Source organism: Hibiscus syriacus, unplaced genomic scaffold, assembly GCF_006381635.1.
Source record: "Hibiscus syriacus cultivar Baekdansim isolate YM2019G1 unplaced genomic scaffold, ASM638163v2 tig00110065_pilon, whole genome shotgun sequence".
Taxonomy (NCBI): domain Eukaryota; kingdom Viridiplantae; phylum Streptophyta; class Magnoliopsida; order Malvales; family Malvaceae; genus Hibiscus; species Hibiscus syriacus.
The window spans coordinates 3187363-3196411 of NW_024062585.1; the positions used below are offsets into that span (position 1 = coordinate 3187363).

General features: G+C 35.2%; 1 pseudogene; it reads right to left on the reverse strand.

The window, feature by feature from the left end:
• Window positions 1-255: 255 nt before the first annotated feature.
• LOC120214579 lies at window positions 256-8082 on the reverse strand (annotated as a pseudogene).
• Between the last annotated feature and the right edge of the window lie 967 nt (window positions 8083-9049).

Genomic DNA, 9049 nt, shown 5'->3' on the forward strand with positions numbered 1-9049 from the left:
ATTTTTTTTTTTTCTCTGATTTGCTCTGATTTGGGTGTTGTTGTTGACTGATCTGTCACTGTAGGGCTTCTGTTGATGACATCGGTGGCTCGGGATTGTCGGTGATGACTCACGCATCGATTGAGGAGCTGAAGAAGTGGCGTGTACATCATATGTTCCTGGGATCATAATACTCTTTCAAGAATGACTTTCCACAGTATAATGACACAAATGCCAATAGAAAGAGGGGTTGGATCGCCATCTCATACGATCATGTCAATTGAAAGAGAACTTGAAAGAACTCACCTTGGAATCAATTACTGAATCCCAAAAATAAGCTTTTTCTACTGAGCCTTTTCCTGCTCTGCTTTCAGACTCAGTGCATCAATTATTCCAGGGAAAGAAGCCTCTATAGAATTCTTAAACTTTTCATGCAAGTTTATTCTGTTTCAGCCCTGAAATAACCTCACTCGCATTCCACTTCTTAAGAAAATTGAGAACATTTAACAAATTTCTTCTGCAATATGAAGGGAATATATATGTATATATATATATATATATATATATATATATATATCAGTCACCTATTTTTTTAGCCGATAGTATGCATGTTAACTTTTAACTAAGACAACAAAGTGGAAAAAAATAGAGAACTCGAAATTACAATATAATAATGTTTCTAACATTGACTAACTCGTACTAAACATAGATGAATCAATTAAACATGGTATAGCCTCGCATATGATCACAGGGGAAGATTGGTTGGATTTTCCAAAGGATTAGGCATAAATATTAGAAAATAGATTTCTAATTTAGGAAGATTATGTAATTAACTATGATCTTGTAAATAGTCTTACAATCCCTAACTTTAAGAGATTAATTATTCCCTAGAATAAGCTACTTTCTTAGCATATGAGTTTTCTAATATAAACATACTATTTGTATATATAACGTGTAACATTTCTATAAAAATACAAGTGAATTAACATTTTAACAATGGTATCAGAGCATGTGTAGCTCATTTCTAGACTTTGTTATTCCTTTTATAACAGTTCCTTGTTTTTCCCAAAATTATTCTTTAAGTGCATAATATTGACTCAAGAGAAACATGGTTGAAGTAGTCGACACTAACAGTTCTGAAACTGCTCAAGAGTCACAGTGAATGAAGGTAATTATTCTACTTCAACGGGGGACTGCAGAACATACAAACATCTATAGGTTGAATGGAAAGAATTACCTTAAGTGGTCTCAACTAGTTCGTATGTTCCTAAAGGGGTGAGGAAAGTTAAGCCATTTACTTGGGTATGAACCTAAAAAATAAGACCCTAGGTTCGACGCTTAGGATGAATAGGACTCACTGGTAATGTCCTGATTATGGGATTCCATAGCTCAAGAAATCAACGATACGTGCATATTCCTAAACACAACCCAAGAAATATGGGAGGCAGTGAAACAAACTTATTCAAAGGTTCGAGATGCAGCTCAGATCTATGAAATCAAGACTAAAATTTCATCTACCAAACAAGACAGTAGATCAATCACAAAATACTCCAACCTACTATAGAACTTGTGGCAACAGATGGATCATTATAATGTATCCAAATGAGGTGCAGCGAAGATGCCCATCCTAAAAAGGTTTGTAGAAAAAGATCGAATGTATGATTTTCTTGCTGGACTGAATATTGATTTTGATGAGTAAGAGTCCAAATTCTTGGAAATGAAAATCTGCCCTCATTAAATGAAGTGATTGCAATCATACGTGCTGAGGAAGGAAAAAGAGAAGTGATCGAAAAAAAAAGTGGAGAGTTCATCCCTGGTCATAAGGACGGTAACTGAAAGGAAATATATAACACAATTAATTAATGGATAATAGGCGAACATAGTTGACAAAAGCAGCAAATTAGGACTCTCTATGGTGCACCTATTGTAAGAAACCTTGTTGCACAAGAGAGAAGCGTTGGAAACTTTATTGGAAACTCAAACAACAAATAGAAATATTTTAGAAAAGGGGCAAGGACATGTATATGCAACAAAACAACTTGCTGAAGATTATATAAAATTGCCACTGAGTTCTATAGAGAAGAGATTGAAAAACTTAAGAACCTGCTAGGGTCTCTGGAAAAACCCTCCTCAAACAAGTACTTGTAGTATGGTTTCTCAGGTATATCCTCTTCTCAAAACTCTAAATTCTCTGGTACACTTACCCAAAGCTCATGTGTAATTGACTCAAGGGCTATATACCATATGACTAATTCATCACTTAGATTTGTCACTTATACACCATGTCCTAACAATAAGAAAATAACAATGGCAAATGACACACTATAATAGTGGTTGGTAAAGGGGATATTGTTATAAGTAAAACCCTACACTAAAAAATGTTCATCACGTTCCTAAGTTATTCACTAACCTTATTTCGATCCAGAAAATCACCAAAGACACAAATTATTATGTTCTTCCATCCCCACCAATGTATTTTCCATGAACAAAAAACACGGAGGATGATTGAATGTACCAAAAAAGCCAATGGCCCATACTATCTTGAAGAACCCGGTGAACCAGTTAGTGCCTTGAGTTCTTCACCATTGTCCCTTCTGTCAGAATCCCAACCAATAAATACTAAATATAGCTTCATCATCTTCACCTTAGTCATCCGTCTTTTAAGTTATAAAGCTTATTTCAAAAAATTAAATGTTAAAGAATTCCATTGTGATATCTGTGAACTAGCGAAAATAAACGCTTTTCCTTTCTAGTAAGTAACAAAAAAAACCCCAACCTTTTTACTCTCATCCATAGTGATGTTTGGGGGGCATCTACAGTTTCAAATATATATGTAGCTCGTTGGTTTGTATCCTTCATGATGATTGTACCCGAGTTTCTTGGATCTTTCTCCTAAAACATAAGTTAGAGGTAAGTTCGTCTTTAAGACTTTTTATATCATGATCAAAACCCAATTTAGGGCTAAAATATTCCGATCAGACAATGCTAGTGATTACTTCAACCAAATCCTATCACCTTATTTTCAAGAAAAAATATTATATATGAGTCTTCCTGTGTTAATACACCCCAATAGAACGGAGTAGTTAAGAGAAAAAATGGCCATATCCTTGCCATCACTAAAGCCCTTGTTAAAAAAAATGTTCCTAAACAGTATTGGGAGGAAGCTTTGTTAACTGCTACCTATATGATAAATAGATTACTTACAAAAGTCCTTGATTTCAAAAGACCCATTCAAATCTTAACCAAAGTTCTTTCCAAACTTTAATGCCTCAATTAATCTTAAGCCCAAGATATTCGATTGTGTTTCCTTTGTTCATTCACTCTCAAATAGGGGAAAACTTCATCCAAGAGCATTAAAATGTGTTTTTGTAGGCTATTCTTCCACCCAAAAGGGGTACAAACACTCTCATCCACCTATAAGAAAACATTTTGTTTCTGTAAATGTTACCTTTGTAGAACAGGAAAATTACTTCATCGTCCTTATCTTCATGGGGAGATTTCATTCAAAGAAGATAAGAACAAAGATCTGTTTCTTGTCCAACCACTTCTTGATTTTCCTTCAGCCACTCCTAATAGCTAGTTGCTTGCTTACCAGCCAGATCTGATTTATCCCAACATAATCCCACAAAAACTCCACAAAATCTACAGAAACTAATCCTAAAAACCTCATCAAAGGGCTCAGGATATACACTTCCTTTAATGATACTCAAGGAGGAATGCACTAATGTAGGTTCAATCATCCTCTTCTCCTATACAAACTGAGGTAAACTACTAAATCTATATTGATCAAAGTACTGTCACTGAAAGTTCTGATGAACCTATTGATTAAAGGGATTTTGACTTTCCTATTGCAATTAGAAAAGGGAAAAAAGCTTGCATAAAAAACCCTAGGTACCTATTCATGTTACAATAACTTATCTCATAACCACAAGACCTTCTTTACTATCCTAAACAACATTACATTCTTAAAGATGTATCCGAGACATTATAAGATGAGAATTGGAATAATGTCATGCATGTTGAGATGGAAGCTTTTGAGAAGAACATGACATGGGACTTGATAACATTGCCAGAAGGGAAAAAGACAGTGGGGTGTATAGGTATTTACAGTGAAGTACAAATCAGATGGTTCTACAGAGAGGTACAAAGTAAGGTTGGAAGCCAAGAGGTACTCTCAAATGTATGGTATAGACTATCGAGACGTTTGCTCTAGTTGCCAAGATGAACACTATGAGAATTCTATTTTCTTTAGCTGCTAACCAAGTGTGGAAGCTACAACAATTTGACAATAAAAACACCTTTTACATGGAGATCTTAAAGAGGAAGTATAAATGGTTGTTCCACCAGGATTCAGTCCAAGCACTAAGCAAGTAGTGTGAAAGTTAAAAAAAGGCATTGTATGGGCTAAAACAGTCCCCAAGAGATTGGTTTGGTAGGTTTACCAAAGTAATGCTAAAGCTGGGCTATAAGCAAAGTCAAGGTGATCATACCTTATTTGTGAAACATTCAAATTCAAGGGAGTAATTGTCCATTAATCTATGTAGATGATATCATAGTCATAGGGGATGACTTGAAAGGAATGGATGACTTAAAGAAGTGTTTGGTGAAGGAATTCGAGGTCAATGAGCTCGACAGATTAAAATACCTCCTTGGTATGAAGTGGCACTTCTAGCAAGGAATCTTCATATCTCAGTAAAATTATACCCTAGATTGTTGGAAGAAACGGCAAATTGGGATGCAAACCAGCAGAGACACCAATAAAAGCTAACCATAAACTTGGTGATACAGAGGGTATAGCAGTTGACAGAGGCTCCTATCAAAGGTGGTAGGAAAATTATATATTGTCACACACAAACCATATATTGCCTATGAAGTTGGGAATTGTGAGCCAATTCATGCACAATCCTAAAGACTCAACTTGAAGGATGTTATTCAAATCCTACAGTACTTAAAAGGCACACCAGGCAAAGGAATTCTTTTTAAAGAAAGAGGGAACTTTAATTCTAGAAGCTATACTGATTTTGACTATGCAGGGTCCATAGTGGACAGAAGATCAACCTCAGGGTATTACACCTTTTGGGAGGAAATCTTGTGATTTGGAGGAGCAAAAAATAGAACGTTGTGGCTAGATCAAGTACAAAAGTTGAGTTTAGGGTAATGGCACTTGGGATTGTGAGTTATTATGGCTGAAAATTATCTTTGAAGACTTGAAGGTCAAGTGGGAAGGTCCAATGAAACTGTATTGAGCAAAAAACAAAATGTTGTGGCTAGATCAAGTACAGAAGTTGAGTTTAGGGTAATGGCACTTGGGATTTGTGAGTTATTATGGCTGAAAATTATCTTTGAATACTTGAAGGTCAAGTGGGAAGGTCCAATGAAACTATATTTTTGATAATAAATCAGCCATCAACATAGCGCATAACCCAGTTCAACATGATAGGACGAAGCACATTGAAGTGGACAAACATTCATAAAGGAAAAACTAGACAGTGGCCTAATTTGTACACCCTATGTCTACTGAAGATCAAATAGAGATATGCTTACCAAAGGGTTACATCGAAAGTATTTTCATAAACTGACAGCAAGCTGAAAATGGAAAATATCCATTCTCAGCTTGAGGGAGAGTGTCAGAAATAGATTCCTAATTTAGGAAGAGTATGTGATTAACTAGGATCTTGTAAATAGTCTTCAATCCTAACTTTAAGGGATTTAATTCTTCCCTAGAATAAGCTACTTCCTAGCACAAGAGTTTCCGAAGATAAGCCTACTGTTGTATATATAAACGTATAACCTTCCTATGAAATATGAGTGATTCACTCCATTTTTTACAATAATACTGCATCTGTTGAATTCTTGTACTTTAAAACTCATTATTTTTGTATGATGAATGCAGATGCCTCATGAATCTGTAGGTCCAGGTAGTAAGGCAACTCATGCAGATACCCTTGCTAAGACGAACAGCCGTGGGAGCAAAATGTGTGTTATTTATAGCTAAGAAGCCATAACAAGTAATAGTGAGCTATGGGTGTTGTAAGTATCAAGAACTACATAAATGAAACTAGTATTTTCGTCTAAGCTCTTTGATTCTATCAAAATGTGCTAATACAGCAATTAAGATAAAATTCAGTTTCTTCAATAATAACTCAATAACTCTACTGTAATATGTACTTACCTAGAACAGGTTAAAATTACCTTCTCTTTATCACAAAATATCAATCACTATAACAACATTCAAAAGCCTAACTTTAAAATTTAACTCAGTCTATAACTAATGTTACATGGACTCGAGTACGAATATCAAAGATCAGACTCGTTATTTGCTCAAATTTTAATGGATATGTTAATTAAAAATCAAGAAAAATATATTAACAACTTCCATGAGTAAAAAAATTAATTTCTACTATCCTTGACCCAAAAAAGCAATAATTTTTTTCGTTAAATATCTTTCGAGTTTTAATTAGTTAAAATATTTTTGCTTTATTACCCTTAAACCCTATAACTGAATTGGACTTTATACATCAAGCAAGAGCCAAAGATATAGAAAGGTCCAAATACACTCTTATCTTTCCGGTTAGATTAAGATTTAATTGTTTGGTTAAGCACTTAACGCATGGATTGTACGCCTGAAAATTTTGTAACTGATTAAAATAAGAGAATATATATATATATATTATAGACCCACCTCTTCTTCATTTTAGCCACAGGCATTCCTCTCTCTCTCTCTCTCTGAAGACATATTTTCGTATAAAGCTATCATGCTGCAAAAGCTAAGAAGCCTAACTCTGCATCAACAACAATGTGCTACAAGATTTCCCTAGCAATCTTCCTCCATGTGATCCTCCCTTCCTAGGATGTTTTTATTAGTGTGAAGAATCATTGATATCTGCAGTGGCAAGTCAAAAACATATTTTGTGTTAACAGCCTGTCGTGCCAACACAGGTTTGACATACTAAAGTGCAAATACTCGTAAGAGAGTTTAGAACCTATTCAACATGCTATTTTAAATGTTGAGGAAATGCCAAATTATGATTACGACTGTTTCTAGATTCTACAAGTATTTCTTCAGTTAGGCCATTAAATCCTAAAGTCTATCCAAATGGCCTTCAAAAAGGTCTAAACAGATCTGATTTTTTTTCTATTAATATCAACCCTAAACTCAGAGACTAATTGGAGAGTCTTCATAAACTGTGAAATAAAAGCAAACAGAAAGGGGGGAGGGTGCACTACCTGCTAACATAGTTCTGCGTAATGGCAACAGATTCTTCAAGGTTAATCAGGAGATGCCATCATCCATTTGGAACAAAGATCACTTGTCCAGCCTTACAAATACACTCAATAGGTTTCTTTTTCAAATCCTTTGTTGCACCATAAAAGTTCATGAACCACTCAATTATCGAAACAGGACATGCCACTTCTGCTCCATCTGGGCTCGGGTGCACCCCTGGTGGAACCACATCAGGACGGAATAAAACCCACTTCTTAAATCCTCTAATCACCGCATATCAGGCAGGTGTTGAATTGGGATCAACATGGAAGGATGAACCAGACCCAGCTGGTCCATAATAATCCACCTATAATCCGGCCTTTCATTACCCAAAACACTAAACAAATCCTCTCTGAAGTACACTGAAACTTCGTACTCTGAACCAAAGGTCGGAACTTTTTCCGCAAATTTAGGATCAAACAAGTACAGTGGCCTCTCTTCTTTCACCTGATCTGAATAACTAAACTAATCCTCTATCCTCATCTTCACCGTCCAACTGCAAACTGAACATCCCCATAAATTAACCAAATCTCTATCCCACTTTCCCAATGCGTCCCAATTATCCATACACCCTTCAACAAAACCGGCTTATTGGGTTATTCGAAGTTCGTCACGAAATCATCTACACTAATCCCTCTTTTTCAAATTATATTATCTCTTTCAAGCCGTTCAGGTTTTATTTCAAGATTAGCACATAACCAACTCTGAAACAAATAATCGGAATAGAAGTCCCTTACTCTCATACCCAAAAAAACGGGTGCTCCCTGAAACATCAAATTAAGGATAAAATGTAGATACGTAAGTAACTTTCCATGATCGATCATACAAAAATCGTCCATTTACTCCTCCAAAGCGGCTCATGGCTAGTGAATGTTGTGGAATTCGGGTTAATTTTTACCAACAATAATAAATTCACTTTGAAAACTATTATCTAGGTGACTAGTGTAAAAATGATTGTACTAAAAATCACCCCAAGATAGATTCTCAAGAAAGATTGGAGGGGTCACAATGGTCATTCTTAAAACACACTCTCCTTAAACAGAACTACCAAGACAAGTAATTTTAATAGGACAATAATTAATAACAACTATACCCGACAATAACTATTAAATAGACATAAAAGAGAACACCAAAATTTAGCGAGGTTAGACCAAAATTATGCCTAAGTCCTCGAACACTACTAAAATAATATTTCACTAATAAAGAAAATATTACAAAGAGAGAGAAAGAGTACAAATAACCTTTAATATAGAAAAAGACTTATATTTGTGGGATGCTAAACTAAGGAGGATGAGGACTCTATTTATAACAAAAGAATTTCTCCCCTCCTTATACAAAACCAACGTGAGATTCAAAATTTACCAAAAAACCAACAGTGAAAACATAAAAGAATTGCTAATAGTAGCTAACATACCTAAATGGGTTCCTTCAAAAAAATCCTAAAATTTCAAGAACAAGCTCATCAAATAGGATTTGGAGATTAACTAAGCCGGAGTTTCACGAGTTTATAGAGCCTGGGTTGAAGTAAAGGTTTCCCAAAGGCTGAACCCCATGAGAATGTGAAGGGGCTAAGGATTTAAGGTTGAATCCTTCTTCTTCATTATGTTCATGATGTGGGTTTTTAGCGATGAAATCTTGTTTTCTAGAAACATTTCTGTAGGTTTTCAGTTTGGTTTTGGTTTTGTTCTTAGTTTTTCTTTTGATTGTTTGAGACAGACAACTTTTGCTATAACTTAGCATTGTTTAGGAATTCTGTTATACTTCTCAGGACTTACATTGGCTTTTGTTGGCCACATCATTAGGGTT